The following is an 18,401-nucleotide window of genomic DNA, read 5'->3' as shown; positions in this document are numbered from 1 at the left end:
ACCCTTATTCAGTAGCACCAGAAATAAAGTATAGGCCTCAGATGAGTCCTCCTGTAGTCCACTGAATTCAGACACTCATTAAGTCTGGAAAAACATTGTTACCAATGGGAGAAACAAGCCCTTAAACTTAACATATTGGCCAAGTAACTTAGCAGTCTTCAAATTGGAGCTTACACATGACAGGGCCCATAACCTATCATTAGAACACAGAGGCATTCATAGCTCCAAGAGAACCGTTTGCCACAATACTGCTTCATCTTAGGTGTATGTGGTTTAAGACTATATTGCTTTGCCACTATGTGCTAAGGGTAAGGCATGGAAACCACACAGCACCCATGTTCCTGGTCTGTCTGTGGAAAAACCCTCATAGAAAAACTTACAAGTTTTAGTTAGCATCAACACCTCTAAGCAATGTGTATAAAGGAATAGTATCTGAGGATTGTAGTTACATGCTTGGCACAGGATCTCACATCTGAGTCTGGCACAAATTACCTAACTCCTGCTGTCATCTCCAATAGCCCACGTTCCAACCCCAAATTGAGGAGGTAAGTACTGGGATGGCCAGATTTTAAGGATATGGCTTTGATAGGTTGACCATGCTCTAGCTCAAGGGCCACAGAAAATGCACTACAGAAGCGAGTTGAAGGCCTGGTCTGGATCTGGGAGTAGGTAGGTGGTCAATGATCAAAGCAGTGCATAAATTGTACCCCCCCTTCCCAAATCAAACTTCAAACCACATTCAGGTCCTAAAAGTAGATCTGAGAATTGAGAACCAACCATTGAAACCTTTCCCATTCAACACAACCAGGAACCTGAGAAAGCTCAGCAGTAGGTCAGCTAATAATGCTGAGGTTTAAGCCCTGAAGACCCAGTTGTCCAGCCATTTTGAACAACCATTCCTTCTCATTCACTTAACTCACTTTCAGTAGAGGATGTCAGTTATGTTTCAATTTTCTTCATACCATAACCGAACTCTTCTTTAACAGAAACGTGTCCATAAACCTTAAGACAACTTGCTTCTGCTCACTTACATGTTATTTGTGAACAGCCCAGGTCTTTTTCGTTCTAGCAGCATGAATACATGGGTGCTTGCTAACTTGCTGAAGGCTTGCACCTGACTCTATATACCAGGTAGTTTTACACACCAACACCAGAGAGCCATGGCTTCAGACCACTAACTAGGCTTGCAACTTGTGCATTACCACTGTGGATTAGAAGCACATCTAAATTTTAAAAATGATCATCAAATGAAGCTTGGAAATGTACTTCAGCTTACTTCTAACCTCTCAGGTGATGTTTGAAAAAGGCCTTCCTAAGTGGAGAGCCTTTTCTAATATAATACACCAAAAAAGACTTAGTAAGTCAGCATGAAACTCCTGAAAAGGTGTGTGGCATGGAGTAGAGGCAGACAGAATATACTGTTGTGGTCAAATAAGATACAAAGTACATCAAAGAACCAGAACTCAAACTGAAAATACCAGCATGAGCCTTAGAACTTTAGCAACCACAGAAGAAATCTAAGGCATAGTCTTCTTGTTTGGGACCAGTGGTACCAGAAAAACAGCACATAAAGACATTAAGGCTCAAATTCTTGAGTGGTAGGATGGGAATTGAGCAAACAAAACACTATCTCAAGTTGTGAAAAAAGGTTGTGTTATATACACAAAGAATTGTTTTGCAGCCGGCCTCAAGTATTAGCCTAAGAAAGGGAATGCTTACTTATACAATCTTCAATGTGGCTTGTTAGACAGGGCCTTGAGATTCCCAAGCAGTGCTGGTTCATGACTTGGACAACCCATGGCAATGGTTACATGATAACACGTATGTATATCTAACTCTTAAAGGACAGTCCTTAAACACTGCTAATCATCCTTTTTACAAAGTAACCCAAATGATGCTCTTAGATTAGAACTCAGGAGAACGCAGAACTTCTTTCACTGTACCTACCTAGGTATTATGGTCAAGAACAGAACCAGAGCAAATAGACTGGTGAAAAGCCTTAGAACCCAAACTGCTCGCTACAAATCCTAGCTCCCTTCCTGACAATAGCCTAATTAATCCCATCCATAAAAATAAATTCTAATGACCTGTCTAAATTAGAAATGTACATTAATATATAACGGAGACCTATTGTTCTTCACTTTCAATCATGTTCAATACCTGACAAGAACCGATTTTGTATTCGTTCATGTTACTTCCCAATGCTACAGGAGCATTTTCCAGCACTCACTCAATGAGCCTTGAGTTCTTAAGTCACTAGCCTTTAGTACCTTGTTTTTACTCTATTATGACTTATAAACATTATGCTATGAAATCACCCTTGAGTGGCATACATTGCTTCATTAGCTGTTATAAGCAATTTTAGACATCAATCACCTGAGCAGGGTCCAAGTTTCAACCTCAGCACATCAGAATGTTCTAGTCCTAAGGGCTGAGTGGACAGATAGTCTTCTCGTGCCCATCGTCTAGGTAGTCATTTGTTCCTGGAAACTTTCCTACCAAAACATGTTAGGAACCCAAATCAAAGGCACGTAAGCACAATTTGTTGCTTTTCTCACCTATTTGTAAAAGATAACCTAACTTGATTTTTTGAGGTTGGAAATCAAGGCACATTTTAGCTTTCACAATGATTTTTCTCTTACCTGTAAAATAAGACAAAATACAAACTCCATGGTTAAATACTGGTCTCCCCATACCCTCAACAAGAAAAAAATGTTTGGCCCTCTTGCAGGAAAAACAAGATACAAGATCACCAGTGCTACAAGATAACTTTATTTCCAAATGCTCATCATGTACATCACGTTTTAAATGCAGTCTTTATTAGCACTAAAGTCTGTAACCACAATAAACCAGGTACCTCATAATGTTCTGCCTGTTTTAGGTCACTGGAAAACATTGAAACCCTTGTTAGCAACCTTTTTATACTTTAAAATTCCCAGCACACACTTCCTGAATAGATCCTAGACAACTCAAAGCATTATACATCATTTACACAAACAGAACAGCACACCAATCCTGAGTGCAGAGCAGTCTTTGCTACACAAAACCTGCATGTGGAGTCTACAAAATGACCTCAGAACTCTAAGGAGGCATGCTGCTCACCGTCAGTCAAACACCCAGAATGCCCCATCCAACTGAGCTGTTTCCACTGCTTAGCAAGGAATTACCAATTAATTCCTAAAGCCAAACTAGTGTTACCGGTTACAAAGCAGAATTGGATTATACATACAACAAAGTTTAGTGACACTGCTTTCTCCAGGTGGCTGCAGGTTGCACTGTGTCAGGAATTATGTAGAACTGACTCTTCAAACCATGCACAGGGAAAATCCAGCTGGTTTTCTGTGCTTAGGTCTGCCTGTTAAAATGAACATCTTAAGGGCTTTTAGTAAAATCAACAGTTTACCTCCTTAATATAAGATCAGTTTAACTTTCATGCAACACGAGATACCAGTGAGCCCCTGCTTTCTTGAAAAAGCCTAAAGCAAATGTATGCACGCCTAAGTCAGATCCAAGTGTAAGAGACCAGAGCCAATCAATTAGGACAGTGCCCATCTGCTGAGCCAGAGAGGGAGAGAGGAGGGAAAGGAAGAGGGAAAGGGAGGGAGGGAGGGAGAGAGAGACAGACAGACAGACAAAGACAGAGAGTGTGTTGTATTTGTGCTTGATGGAGAAAAGAAAATCTTAGAAAAACTCTTCACTGCCAGGCCCCTAAGAGATACCTTCCTCACTTAATTCAAGTTTAAAACATTCTTAACCCAATTACTACCACAGGCTCAGCACCCGAAGATCCTAATTCCAACCCTACTAATTTTAAAGTTCTAACTTAGCATATCGAAGAAAGCAACTGGCAGACTATTACTGTGTTGAAAGATAAACATAATATTCAAACACTTAAAGCGACTTTGACAAATCCTACTCCCTTTATAGAAAAGGCATGAATCATGTTGAGATTATAGAACTTCACCTCTTTTTTAAAGGAATGTTTTTCATTAACCATCTAAAACAAGTTCTAATTACAAAGAGTTAAGAATGGTAGTAAAAGTGATTGTTTCCATTTTGTTAATGACTGCACAACTCCGGTCACTTACAATCAAACCCAGACTTGTGAAATCCTTACCTTGCTGCTCAGACATCCAACAAGAAACTTCTTACATTTCTTTTAAGAAAGCAACATTAATTATCGAAGTGGATTGTCTAACCACAAAGGCTATGAAAATTCAAATTACTATCACAATCCTTTTTTAAGGTGATATAATTGCCTAAGTACTATCAGCTTAAACCTGACCTTTTGAGAACCTTCTCCAGACCACAGGGCTTTGAAGTGTCATGCATACCTGTCACCGCTTAGCAGTCTGCCATCTCTCCCTTGAGGGGTGGTCACATGGTCACATGGTAACAGTCTGAGGAGAGTTCTTTCTTACAGGGTGTGCACATTAGCAGTGGTTATGACTGTTAAGTGTTGCCACCAAGAACTCATGCATTAGAGTCTTAACAGAAAATATTCCGCCCTAAATGTCATGCTTTAATAAAAGAAAAACCCTCTTTATACACAGATCCAAAGAGGAACATTTTCTTAACTTGTGTTAATTAAACAGTTGCATAAGGGTTTTAGCATAAAATAAACCTGGAATCATACCAGGTTCAAAAGGCATATTTTAACTTTGCCGTACCAGAATACCTAAGCCTACACATAAAATTTCTTACTAAATCTAGCATGCAAATCCAAAAGTGAAATGGTTCAGTAAAAATAAAAACAAACCAAAATTCAACTTAAAGCTTGTTTCACACTAATGAGGAAGCAACAGTAGTCAGTGTTCCCATACTCCGAAAGATCTTGAACAGTTTTTACAGTAGAAATCGGCATCTTCAGCAATATTGTAATTTTCACATCTTCTGGTCACAATCCCCACCAAACTCAACAGGCCGGGACAAGTGCAATACTATACAGAAACACAGCATTGCGACAAATCCCAACCTGTGTAGAAAGGGGTTTGATTTTCCCTTACGTCTCTACAGACTTTTCACCACCACAGTCAGTTTTGCATGGATTTGCACAGCAGAATATTATACAGCTGGATGCAAACCTGCAAAACTAACCATAGACCAGTGCTCAGTACGGACAGTCGGACGGCGACGGGCCGAGGCTGGAGCTTACAGCTGGCAGTACTGTAAGTGCTCGTAATGCAGTAGATGACGACACACTACCTGCACTATAAGCACTTTAGTGCTACAGAAGCTGTCACATCACACACCGCCAAGAGTCTACATCGACACAATAAAAATACACAATTAGTTTAAAAACAAACCACAACAACACTTGAAGTAAATAGCAGGCCACCATCAGTTTTGCATAGATTTGCACAACTACATTCTTCTTGTAGTGCAACTATGCAAAACGAACAGAGGGCTGCAAACAGAACTATTGAGACCCCTACACGCTTGCTTGCCTCGGGTTGGATGAGGACATAACTTCTTATGCCAGAAGGAGCACTTAGGGCAGTAGATGCTAGTCTACTTCACTATCTGCACTAGATGCACCTTAGAACAAAAAGCACGCAGCGCCAGCAGGCCCTCCCCACGGCGCCCAGCCCAGCCCCTCTCGAGGCAGCTGTCAGCACAATGCCACAAGTGCCTTCACTGCAGTAGATGCACACACCACTACCTGCACTGTAAGCACTTTGACATTATCCTGACCGGTCGGTCAGCCGGCCGGCTTCAGTCCCTCCCAAGACGATGGCCTCTTCTGTCCTGCTAAATTTGAGATATATAGTTAGACAAAAATGAACAGCCCAGAGCGCAAACCCTGTGACAGACTTCAATTTCAGCTTATACCTGAACAAGAAAAAAACAAGCCAATAGGCAGAAGTTCCAAATTGGACACATGTAAGCCTTAAAAAAAAAAAAAAAGCATTCCTTAAACATAGACGCAACCCATATTCGAATGTTGGATTTTACAGTAGGCTTTCCCCAAAGCACACATTAAAGAACATACACAAAATTATACCATACAAATGAGACCTATCAGCAAGTCAGCTTCTTATTAGTCCCCTCAGAGGAAAGCTTCAGATGAACCAGGCAGCAATCACCTTTCTTCTGTCCTCCAGATTGTCAGACACTTGATGAAATGATTAATGATTATTCTTTAGTCAATTCCAAGTTTGTTAGTCATAAAACATAAAAATAGTTTTAAGTATCACCCCAAATTAGATATACTCTATGATCCAACTTGAAGGATCTTCAACTATTTTGGAAGTTTCCAAAACACAGTGCAGATTTACTAAGTTAAAATCTGGCTCACCCATATTTAATTTTGCAGAAAAATTTTACCAAGTCCAAAATGCATTTACTTCATGCCTTAAAGGATCAAGACTGTTGTACAAGCTCAAAAGACAAAAGTAAAAAAAAAAAAAAAAAAAAAAGAAGTTTAACTACAAAAATAGAATATACTCACCCACTCAGGCAAACTTCCTTCTCAGTAAGTATCCTTGGGCAATGCTTCGGGTGCTGCTGGGTCCACGTGTATGACTAGGTTGGGGGTGGGGAAGACAGAGAAAGGGTAAGCACATTCGCTCAAAAATTACAACCACTCTCTAAACCCGACTCAAAGTTGTTCTCTAACCTTCCTAAAGGGCAAGTCTATCTATTTGCAAAGCCAAGGACAACAGGGCGAGGGCAACAATATATTGGATGGAAAACCGTGTAACAAAATAAAGTTGAAAAACCACAAAGCTTCATATAGGTGCGTGAATTAATGTGCTCCTGAAATTCTGTAATACCACCAGCTTCAAGCCTGAAGCCTACTGTCCAGCTCCAGCTAGAGAAAAAGGGCAACCAAGAGGACTATTCTTCACCACCCCTCCCCCAATCAAGACCTCGTGGCTGCACGCCGGGATAAAGAGTTGTTTCCCCAACTGCTGTGATCCTCGTGGCATGTTGCTCATTTTCTTCTTCCTGGTCCCATAAAAACCACGAGCTCGCTGCGCTCGCCAGTTTTCTCCCCTCAGTGCCAGCTTATCAAGAGAAAACCGGACGGGAACACCCGATCCTGCCAAGTGCCCGCCACGCTCATGGAGCCCGGGCCGGCAGCACATGTCGCACAAGGGGGCAGGCGGCCCTGCGGGTCCCTGCGCGGCCGCCAGGGGGCGGCAGGTCAGAGCAGGGCCGCGCCGGACGCGGCGACTCCCCCCGCCCGTTTCTGGGCGGCTGCGCGGCGAGCGGCGGCGCCGAGGCCCGAGCAGAGCGTGGCTCCGGACACGCCGGCCGTCCTTTGTGTCCCGCACGCCCCCAGGCCAGGCTCCGGGGAAAGGGGGGGCGCGGCCAGGGGGCTCGCCGCACGCGGCCCGAGGCCTAAGCCGGGAACAATCGGCGGCGGCGCGCAGTCGCCGCCATGTCCCCCGCCCTCGGCGCGCGCAGCCCGCCCCGCAGGAACATGGCGGCGGGGCCGCCGCTCCTGCCGAGACCGCCCAGCCCTCCCGCGCCGCGCTCGTAGCCAGCGCCCGTCCCGGCTCCGCGCCGTCCCGAAGGCGGGCTCAGGCGTCCCGGGCCACCCGCAGGCCGCCAAGTCGCCTCGCCCACGAGGGGAGCTGCCCACGCGGCCGCACACAAAGCCCACGCGGAGCGCGGGTGGCGCCCCGGGCCCCGTCGCCCCGCAGCTCCTGCGTCCCGGCGCCCGCTCGGGCGCGCACAAAGTTTGGGAGACGCCGACTCCCGCCCACGCCGCGCCTCCCGCCCGCCCGCGCGCAGGTTCCTCGTGGGCGCGCCCCCTCCCGGCCCGCGGCCTGCCCCATGTGCCGCCGCCGCCGCTTTGTTCTGGAGGCGCTTTAACTCTCGCCCCCGGGAGAAACTTTCCCCGCACGGCGGCCGCGCGCCCCGCCTGGCTCCCGCTGCTCCCGGGACCGCCACCGGCCTCGTGCGAAGCCTCCCGAGGGCCATTGTGTGCGCCGGGCAGGCCCCGCCGGGGTTCGGGCCGCCGCCCCCTCGGGCCCCCTCCGGCCCGCGTGCGCGCCAGGACGGCCGCCCCATGCCGGCGCCCAACGGCCCGAGACCCACCCGGCCCGCGGCCCCGGCCGTCCCGCCCGCCCCGCCGCCGCTCCGCTTAGCGCACAACAGGTTTCCCTGAGCAGGCGGCGGGGCGGGCGCACTCACCGCAGGAGCCGCCACCATCTTCGCCAGCCTCCGCGCCACTCCGGCCCGAGGCCCCAGGCCGGGGGTGCGGCGTGGCCCGCCCGGCCTGCGCTCCGGGCTCCGCGGAGGGGCGCGGGCGGCGTGGGGACCGTCCCCACCCCTCGGCCTCGCCGCAGGGCGCGAAGTGGCGCGAAGGCGCGGGCCGGGGCGGCGGCGGCGGCACCTCGAAGGACCATGTGGGTGAATGAAGGGCGGCGGCTCCCGCCTCAACGTAAATACGGACAAGCCCCACTCCCTCATTAGCATAAAAAACAAAGTACTTCCGACCTCCCCGCCCGCCCGCCAATCACCGCAGGCCCCGCCCACGGCGGCTCGTTCTTGGCGGCCGGGCGAGCGGGAGCCGGGGAGCCGCTGGTGGCGCCGCGCCGCCTTCCCTGGCCGCGCGTCCCCCGGGGTCCGCCCACCGCCGCCCGCAGCCCTCCGCGCAGGGCTCCGGGCCGGGACACCTCGCGCCACGCCCCCGGCACGCCCTCCCGAGCCAGCCCCGCGCGTGCGGACCCCGCGCCGCACACCCTCCTGCGAGCGCACGCGGCTCAGGCTTCCCGCCAGCCGCGCTGGCCGGGGACTCGACGGAGGCGCGGGGTGACCACAGCTTTTCTGCTCGCCCCGGGATCGGGGTCCCACGCGAGTGGGAGCCAAGTCAGATCCACTCGCCTACCGTCGCCCCCAGCGCGGTCTCCGCGGATCACGGATCCTTTGGGATCCGGCTCATCCTGGAAAGGTCTCTTTAACCTGGCCGCGTGCGACAGAGCGCGTGCTGGGTAGGGCTTCGCGGCCAGTACCTGAGTCGCCTCCCTCGCCCAGTGCACCCAGAACTCTTGGCTCTCCGGTAGAGAGAAAGAGAGAGAGAAAGAGAGCACACAGCAGCTCGGAAAGAGCATTGTAAACAACCACAGAGCTGAGATAAGCCCACTCCCTGCTACACGCTGTGGTTCAGGAAATTCCAGAATTCTCAGAAACCTTATTAAAAGAACTGAGAATTCATAACATCTACTACAAGCAGCAATTTCAAGCTGGTTCCGAATAATCCAGTTCGTAGTCTTTGGAAAGCACTTGCCACTCTGTTTCGTGCTTTTTACAAGGAAATTGTAAAAAAGCGTATTACCCGAAGATACCTATAGTGTCCAAATGTTACGGGTTTTGACACTCATTTCTTGGCACTTTGGCTATTTATTATGCTCCTGACGTATTTTATCACGTGTTACTTAATTTCGGCTGACATTTTAAAATAGTGGATGAATGTTTTGCTCCCACTACTTTTCAGCACTGGAAACTGTTTTCCAGATACTTTTTTGCTTTGAAAATCAAAGTGCATGAGGTTTCGAATATGTGTTCTTTCTGAAATACAGCCATTTATAAGTTGCTTGGGGAGGGGGAATGAAAGCTAATTTTATTAAGACTCATCTGCATTACTGATAACTAGCACTAATTATGTCAAATTTTCCTTACAACTTTTATCTTCTGCTTTAAACCAGAGTGATTGTTAAGTGTATTCATCACTCTGAATCATGGGAAATCCCACCTATAGACAAGTTTCTTGGCAGAAAATTACTTATTTCTTACTTTCGTTCCAATTAAAATCAACACAGAAATAGTCCTATTTTAAGACTCTGCTTTAAGATACCTAACAATATCTCTCTGGAAATCTGACATGTAATCAGCTATTTTCTGTGGCTAGATAAGTAAAAAGGATTTGGTTCTTAACAAATACACTTTTTTTTTTTTACCGTAATCTGAATTTTGGAAGATGTAAATTCATTTAAACTTAATGACTTGGAAAGCCCAGAAAGTTTCAGAATTACTAGGTTGTACTTTATTTTAAAAATGTGCACTCATGCTTCCTTTCCACATTAATAAAGCATATTAATTATAATTAAAACAATTGAAAACCATTTTATATCAATGAATTTGAAACTTAGTCCCCCACCCAGTGTGTGCATGAGTGTGTGTGTGTGTGTGTGTGTGTGTGTGTGTGTGTGTGTGTGTGTTTGAAGCCATTACTAATTAGAAACATCCACATCTGCAGTTTCACAATCCACAGCTAGGTATGTTTTATAACTAAAGAAAAACTCGGTCAGCATAATTATGAGCATCACAAAAATGTCTGAACATTTCTCAAACGCCAAAAGCCGTCTACAAACAAACCTATAAGACATACCAAGGAGAGACACATGCCCTTCAAAGTTAGATAAAATACTGCGTGATTTTACAGAACCCAGAGCCTCTGTAGAAAGGAAAAGCTCTACTCAGGATCAGAGCAGAGCTATCTATGCTGCTTACGTGCTGAGCCACAAGCAGTAGATGACTGCCCTTCACTTGACACTCCTGGGGTTCTGAGCCTTACAGGATAGGGGTGATGAATTGAGGGAGGCCATCTACCAAGCCCTGGAGTTGATTACTAACCCTTGTTACTGGGTGGCTGTGACACTACCAGTTGACTAGTGTTCAGTTTTTAAAAGATAAATTCAGTTGAAGCATTCCCTTCTTTTTAGCATAATTAAAGGGTAGGTCTTTAGAAACTGAATGACCAACACATTCACATCTTAGAGGGGAAGTTTTAGAACCTCTACCACATTTGACTCCCGGGTGTCATTTTAAAAACACGTTCAACTTAGTAACTAAAAGATAATCTATAAATTGGTCACAGCAACTGAGTACACTTAATATTTTTGAAGATTCACATTTTTAGTGGTTTCTTTTCTTGTAACCATTTATTATTTCACCACAGTGCTTGGATTTAGTGGGATATGGAAACTTAAATACCACGGTGAGTTTAGAAAATTAACTTGTTGTAAGTTAAGAATGGGCTTGGATCTTCTTTGGTTATGTAGCAAGCTGCCCATCAGTACAAATAGATGATGAGTGATGGGGGTTTTTTGTTTAACATGTCAGTCTGTGTGGAACAGCATAACCTCGTTGTATCCTGTTGGTAGTGTTTAATCATGACCATTTAGTGACTCTTCTATCCACTCTCCGCAGCATGAATATATGCTCATAGTTCTTGCCGTGCTGGTCACAGGTACAGCAAAGAATCAGACAGAAATTAAGATTATTTTATTAAAACCACTTTTCAAGTTATTAAAAACTAAGAACTGCAAACTATTGCTGGCTACCAAGAATCTCTCAGGAATGAGCTTAAGTTTTAGGTCCTTAAGCCTCCGTTTTATTTGCTCCTTCCAGTATCTCTTTGAATAATCCTCCCAATGTGGCTTTACTTAAAACGGTGACATTCTGTGAGTCATTTGATGACAGTGCACATATAGAATAAATATAAGGGGTTATTCATTCACCACGGGCAGGATTCCAAGACGTTATGTGGGTCTGTAGATTTGTAGTGGATGCAAAGTCCTTTGATCGTTTCAATGGGAAGCTCCTCCTATGTCTTTGGAATTAAATTAGAAATCATGGTGGGAAAGATGAGTAAAAAGCAACTGGCAAGCACCTTCCTTTCCTCCTGCCCATCCTTTCTCTTCTTGTTACATCTCTCTGAAGCTGTCCCTGCGGTACCCTGAAGAGTTGGAGGAGGATAACCCTTGATGACTCAATTAAGACAACCAGTCATGCTGGGAACAACTTTCCACAGCCCGGCAACAGCCACAAGCCTTAGAGATTGCCGAGGGCAGTCATCTGCCAATATGTGTCAAATGGTGAGGCTCTTACAGAAACAAAAGAGGGAGGATAATTCCTATTAAACCTTTCAAGGCAACCTATCATTATAGTATACAGAACAGCAAGGTTATCTCAGCGGTTTTTCACAACATTTTTAGAAGGACATGTCAAATATCAAAATAACAAGTGGCTAATTTCAAACTTCTCCCTCCCAACTCAGTGTTGCTCAACCTGGCTATCCTTTCATTACTCAAGGAGCCATTAAGACATGCAAATACCTGGCTCCTACCTGCAGACATTCTAATTTACTTAGTCAGAAGTGTAGCCATTTCCACCCCCCACCACCCGCCCCTTTTAATTCCCAGATCATGTTTCATGTTTATGTGAGATGGGGCTGCCAGCCAGCCTTTTGACTTAGTCTGTCATTAGATAAAGCATGTCTGACTAATTCTCACTGTGAGTTGGTGAATCTTGCTAGGAGCTGCTGTCTCCTCATCCCTAGTGTGTATACTGTGTACACTGTGTACGTATAACACACTGAGAAGCCAGGAGGAAGTAATCAGGGTTATTCTAAGCATCCCCTCCAGGATTACATGGGAAGTCTAACCAAGTCAAAGAACTTGGAAACAACCTTGAGAGCGTCCTCACCAGTTTCTAAGGCACACTGGGAAGGAGTTGAACTGGCTGGACTGACTGCTGGCCAGGATTGCAATGGAAAGAACTGTATTAGTGACTTAGCCTTGTGAGCACCTACTTCACAGAGCTGTGCTGAGTTTGGAAAAACTCTTGGGAATGGATATAAAGTGATGGATTTTTTTTTCTCCAATCAGCTTTAAGGATGGAGTCCACCAGTAATCATCCAGACCACCGTTTTGAAATTAACAAAAGACATTATAAGAAGGGTCCAGGTTAGGAGGTATTTCTAAGTGGCGTTACTTTTTGTTGATTATATTCAATTTCCTCAGCGTGTCTTAGGTTTTTCTCTTTTGTGTTGGTTTCAAATATTAAGTTTAACCCCCTTTGATATCAGAGGAGACAAACTGATGTAATCTGCGTTTTACCAGTTAATAATTTCCCAAACAACCCAATACCTGGATTGGGTAGTTTGGTTTTTGTTTGTTTGTTTGTTTGTTTGTTTTATTTGTTTGTTTGTTTGTTTTTTCCTTTAAAACTGTTCGAAATAACAGATTCCACAGTTCTTATACTACTTTATAAAATTATTCTTAAGTATTAATTTTTCATTCTCAGAGATAAGCCTAATCCTCTGTGTGTATGTCAAGGTGGTCCCAAATCAAGTTTATGTGGAATTGCTGTTAGTCTCAGATAATTTGCCCATTTTCATCCACTGTCAAAGCTGGCAACAGTGTGTTTGGGTTGAAGATTTGTGGTGGTTCAGCTGCTGTTTCTTTTTCTTTTAAAAAAATATTAATTTATTCTCCACACATATAACGCAACCTGACCACAGCTTCCCTTCTCTCCACTCTTCCCACCCTTCTAGACTCCCCTCTCCAGATCCACGTCCCTTTATATTTCTAAAAGATCTTGTTGAGGGAAGAGAACTTGGGTGAGTTGGAAAGGAGAAATGAAGGGTGGATAAGATATTAAAAAAAAAAAAAAAAAAAGGCTAGCTATTCTGGGTCCCCAACGTGGTTCAACATATAAAGGTGCTTGGTGACAACTAGAAGACCTGAGTTTGGTGCCCAGGACACTCAAGGTGGAAAGAGAGAAAGAAGAGAACCCACTCCTGTAAATTGTCCTCTGAAGGTCGCATGCACAGCTGGGCACACACACTAGAAAAAGGTAACGTATTTTTTAAGAAATGGATAATCTGATAAACTCATTAAAAATTCAAAAGTAGTTACAGTTGTTCTTATTAAGGAAGTAGAACAAATCCAAGCAAGTATTTAAATCTTAATAATACTTAACACACAGAACACTTAAATACTCTTAACGTTGACTCAAAGTCAACATAAAAAGGGGAAGAATGCTGACTTAGAAGAGACAGCAGGATTGGGATGTACTACGTAAAAAGCCTAAGAAGGTGGTGTTGCTGTTCTAACTGACAGGTAACAGCTGGCTACTTGGGTTTACGGTCATGGTAGACACTTGGGATCTGTGCATTGTGCACTCTGTCCTTTGTATAAGATTGCTCAGTTTTACAATAGTAACAACAGCCAGGGAGCTAGGTATCAGTATAAAATCCTAAGGGAGACAGAAACAGGGGTGAATGGGGCACATTCAAGGACAGTGTGCTGAGGGAACTACAAGTTACCGCTGACATTCGTCTGTCCTGGAGATGATTCTATGTGGATGAGTTGGTAGCATTTACGGTCTTGAACAAAATGCACAAATCAGCCAGGTAGTATTTAAGAATCTGCTGATGCTCCTTGTCAATAAAAAGACTGACTTTTACAGTATCAAGAAGTGAAGACAAGGTGAACCTCTGTCACCTAAGAGAATTCTCTTTTCAACAGGCAGCTTGTAAGAGATGACTAACATTGTCTGCTATCCAAATGTGCTATGTGGTTTAGAACACCATCAAACATTAGCTACCTTAGCCAGGTATGTCAATACTCGCTGTTCAAGAAAGGCTGATGCTTAATTTTGCTTGAGCACATGAGCCATGTTAAAGCCTAACGTGTGTTCACCTAAAATAATTACTACAGAGTATAAAGTCAGAAACTATTGAGTTTACCAAGACATGTAAAAGTTCTAGCTATAGACTCACCAGTGGCCATATAAAATTCAACCCTTAGAATTGGCTACAGTGTCTTGTAGCCAACCTGAAAAGGGTTATAGACTTTCTTTGGTCTTATATTCAAATACCCAGCTAGTGTATTATACAACACGAGGTGCTAGAAATAAAAAGAGTCCAGGGTGAAGAGACAGTAGACAGACCGACTCTGAATCGTGACAAGGTTACTCTCTGACTTGAATTATAAAATCAGAATTGAGCTGTGACCAAGGAATGGAATACTGACAGTGGCTAGGAGATATGGGGTATAGTCATACCAGCAGGGAGCCAGAAAAATACAAATGGGAGGATAATCAATGTTAATCAGGTAGTTCTGGGTTCAGAGGGACAGGAAGCAAGGTGAGGGATGATGTGAGCAGCTGCTGCAATGGGGGCGGGGCTTATGGACACGTGGTTTCCTGGGACAGCTCAGTGATCCCTAAAACCTTGCTGACTCCTGTGTAGACTTGACCTACAGAACACAGAGCACCACCTTCTTCAGGAGAGTCAGCATGGTGTCAGATACTTTGTCACAAGTGGAAGAGCTCAGCCGTGAATAGATTGATTCACCAATTTCTAAGGAATTATACACAGTATCAAATCCCTGGCCCAAAGCCAATGAGAGACGGAAACCAGGTTTTCAGACTTGACTAGAATTTCAAAAGAACTTTAGGAGATTACAGCAGATGATACCCCGACCCTTGACCAATTAAATATTCACACCCTTTCAGTCGTGGATATGTTTGGGAAGCTCGTCCTCTCGTCTGGAAGGATGACCCCACTGACTGCCAGTATGATACTTAGAGTGTAAGTTAGGCTCCTAGGGAGCAGAGAACACGTATTAAGGTACATGAAAGCCTCAATAAAAACACGTGAGAACCACAGCCAGAAAAAAGCTAAACAAAACATCACGGCAGCTGTCACAACACCATGTGCTAAAACAGACAAAGAGAAGCAAAATTCTGCTCCACATAGATAGTCTTAAATATTTCCTTTTCGGGGAACGCCGCTGCCTGTCCTGAATCCATAAAGGCGCAGGGTAAGAAAGGCTGGGTGGCGATGCTAAGAGTGCGTGGGGATTCTGAGATGAAGCAGCAATAGCACCCTGGCTCCTGATCAGGTCTCCTTCCTGAGGTAGACAGAAGAGCCTCCCTGGCTCCTGCTATTGTCAGACAAGATTAAATGCTACATTTTAGCGAAGTCATACTTTGTAGCTGTGCTCTGGTATTGTCTTTATCTTTACTAGATTCAAGCAATATTGGCTAAACTAGTCAATGATTTTGAGCCTCACAGCACTTCCTAGATTTTTCATTTTCACTTTCACTTAGAAATTTCCTGTGGTTTTCGAGCTTGTAAACTGCCCTAAGGTAATAGAATGTTACTGATTTTACGTAGTATTGTTAATCGTTACAAAGAAGAGTAACTGTATCAAAGAAAAAGCCAGCGATTTACAATGTTAACATTTCCAACTCTCTATACAGCCTTTGACAAATATTTACATTAGAATTTTATTATTATTATTATTATTATTATTGTTATTTACACTGCTGGGGAATTGACCATTTTTAAAATGCTAGGCAATAATGCTCTATATACTGAGCTACACCTTCAGCTAAAAGGCATAATAGTAATGCATTCACTTGAATAAAAAATTCCCTTTCTACAGTTCTAAACATATTTAATAAGCAACAAGGTTACTTGTTATAAGTATTTTGGTTGCTATCAGAAAGAAAAGACAGGAATTATTCTCCTATTGTCATTTCTAGACCAGTTGAAATTGTAGCATAGATTAATCCTTTTTAAAAAAAGATTCTCAAATCTTAATTTTTATCAGATAATCCATAAAATACGTGATATTTTCAGACCCCCTGATTAAAATGAATAAAAACAGCAGATCTGTGTTTAAGCTAGGAGTGGAACTCATAACCTTGCAGACCCAGAGGGCCGGTTGACATAGCTTCGGAATCATAGGTAGCTTTCATCATTTTCCTCATTCTACAATGAGAACGTTAACAGTTTCTATCTCACCAGGTTGCTTTTTAAGAACTGAAATAATAGATACAAAGCAGTTGAGGGCATGAGGGCCAGGACTAAATAAATACTGTCATTGATAGAGTTCAACGCACCGTGATATGATTATTTACTAATATTTAAGGACTCTTTTGTTGGAAATATATTAAACCACAGTGAGCCTCAGACTCACACTTGTCATTTTCTAAGAGTGGAGTATTATTTTAGAAACCACGGTGCTTGTGTCACTATAAAACTATCAGCTTTCCTGTCGAGACATGTATTGAGTATCCCCGTCCCTAGAATCTTGTCAGCCTACCAATACAAACTCGGGGACTTACGGCAGAGCCGAGTGTGTGTTTACAAAGGGAAGGAACAGTGTGTTCGATCCTAACTCTAACATAAGTCTGAAGAGGAAGGAAAAACAAACAGCAAACAAAACTCTGTTCTTTCAAAGTCTTTTTCTCAGCTTAAGATTCATAAGAACTGCAGTTAAACTTTAAATTATCTTCTAAATTGGTAGATCTGCTCTGATTTGAATTTAATATTATCCTCCTTTGGAATATTATAGAACCTGTTTTGTTTTACCCACCCCCCACCCCCTTTGGCCAATTCCAATAGCCCCACAATGAATGAATAAATGGCTGAATTCAGTTATTCATTCAACAAGCAATCATTGAGTGGCTACAAAAACTATAACACAGACAGCTTGTTTCCAAGGAGAAATATCCACGGAATGGACCTGTGTGCTAGTATTGTATGGAAGGACAGCCAGCACAATGTCTTGCAGTTAGAAGATGTGGCAGACAGAGTTCCTTTGTGCGTGTCTATACATTTTAAAAATCAACATACAGAAAGTGAATCTTCCCTGGTCCGTGTCATTCAGTGTTGTTTGTACAGAGCTGGGGTTGGGAGAGCTGCCAGCATCTGTGGCTGGGACAGCAAGGAAAACTGGGGAGAAGGCAGGGAATACTGAGTTTGCGCCTGTCTGTTTACCAGTTCCTTCCTTCCATCCATCTCTTAGGCTCTCTTGCTAAACCTTTTCTCTCAACTTCTCATAACTTCAAAAACTACACACACGGGTCATTTTCCCTTGTTCTTTGTAAGATGTTTTAAGAATGGGAACACTTCCCTTTCTCCTTCTGTTTTTCCACACTTTACACATGCGATTGAATTTATCCTCTGGCTCTGTTTATTTCTTCAACCACTCAGCGTGTTTTCTTGGATCATTCACATCCAGCTCTTTGACATCTTTCTTTTGTAATTCCAATTTTGTTTTGTTCAAAGCCATTTCTCCCCAAGACGATTCACACCAGCCTTTCTCTCCACCTTTTGGCAGAGAGATAAGGACACCAAGAGAAACACCATGGAGAGCAGACTTTTAAATGTTAAGTTAAATCTCCCTAAAGTGAATTTTTCTAGGTGTACTCATGTGCATGAAAGGGGGAGAAAAAAAATCCCCCCTAAGATTCTCACTTCATTCTCGGAGGTGATAATTTATTCTCACTCACAAAAGCTATGGAGAAAAAGTGGAAACTCACCAGTTAATTGTCAAAATTGCATACCGTGGTGTTGGTGTCGGCCATGCCCTCTGATTTTCCAGGGCAGTATATTATTAGTGAAACAATCCTCATAGGTGTCTGGATCAGTGGAAATCTTTAACTATGCCTCCTTGTGTTAGCAAACACTGTGATTAAGTATTTTCAGAAATCCAGATTTTTTAACAACCAGAAGTCTTTTACTAGTCTTCTGAGTCGCACAGTACACATAACTAGGTATCTTTGAAGGTCCTGCCCACATACCAGTAGTAAGCGTGCCATCAGCCACAGTGTCAACACATTTTTTTAGGGAAGCTCTGGAAAAG

The 18,401-nt window shown here is 43.9% G+C and overlaps 6 non-coding genes across 6 annotated transcripts; all 6 read right to left on the bottom strand.

The window, feature by feature from the left end:
- Nucleotides 1–4,909: 4,909 nt before the first annotated feature.
- Mir92a1 (microRNA 92a-1) lies at nucleotides 4,910–4,987 on the bottom strand. Its single transcript, NR_031851.1, has one exon. It is a non-coding gene; the product is annotated as a microRNA 92a-1 (primary transcript).
- Nucleotides 4,988–5,022: 35 nt separating this feature from the next.
- Mir19b1 (microRNA 19b-1) lies at nucleotides 5,023–5,109 on the bottom strand. Its single transcript, NR_031820.1, has one exon. It is a non-coding gene; the product is annotated as a microRNA 19b-1 (primary transcript).
- Nucleotides 5,110–5,154: 45 nt separating this feature from the next.
- On the bottom strand, nucleotides 5,155–5,239 carry Mir20a (microRNA 20a). The gene has a single exon (NR_031793.1). It is a non-coding gene; the product is annotated as a microRNA 20a (primary transcript).
- Nucleotides 5,240–5,329: 90 nt separating this feature from the next.
- Mir19a (microRNA 19a) lies at nucleotides 5,330–5,411 on the bottom strand. The gene has a single exon (NR_031822.1). It is a non-coding gene; the product is annotated as a microRNA 19a (primary transcript).
- Nucleotides 5,412–5,462: 51 nt separating this feature from the next.
- Mir18a (microRNA 18a) lies at nucleotides 5,463–5,558 on the bottom strand. Its single transcript, NR_031819.1, has one exon. It is a non-coding gene; the product is annotated as a microRNA 18a (primary transcript).
- Nucleotides 5,559–5,610: 52 nt separating this feature from the next.
- Mir17 (microRNA 17) lies at nucleotides 5,611–5,694 on the bottom strand. The gene has a single exon (NR_031818.1). It is a non-coding gene; the product is annotated as a microRNA 17 (primary transcript).
- Between the last annotated feature and the right edge of the window lie 12,707 nt (nucleotides 5,695–18,401).

Source organism: Rattus norvegicus, chromosome 15 (assembly GCF_036323735.1).
Source record: "Rattus norvegicus strain BN/NHsdMcwi chromosome 15, GRCr8, whole genome shotgun sequence".
NCBI classification, from domain to species: domain Eukaryota; kingdom Metazoa; phylum Chordata; class Mammalia; order Rodentia; family Muridae; genus Rattus; species Rattus norvegicus.
The sequence above is the reverse complement of the archived record's forward strand: the minus strand, read 5'-3'. Positions and strand labels throughout refer to the sequence as shown.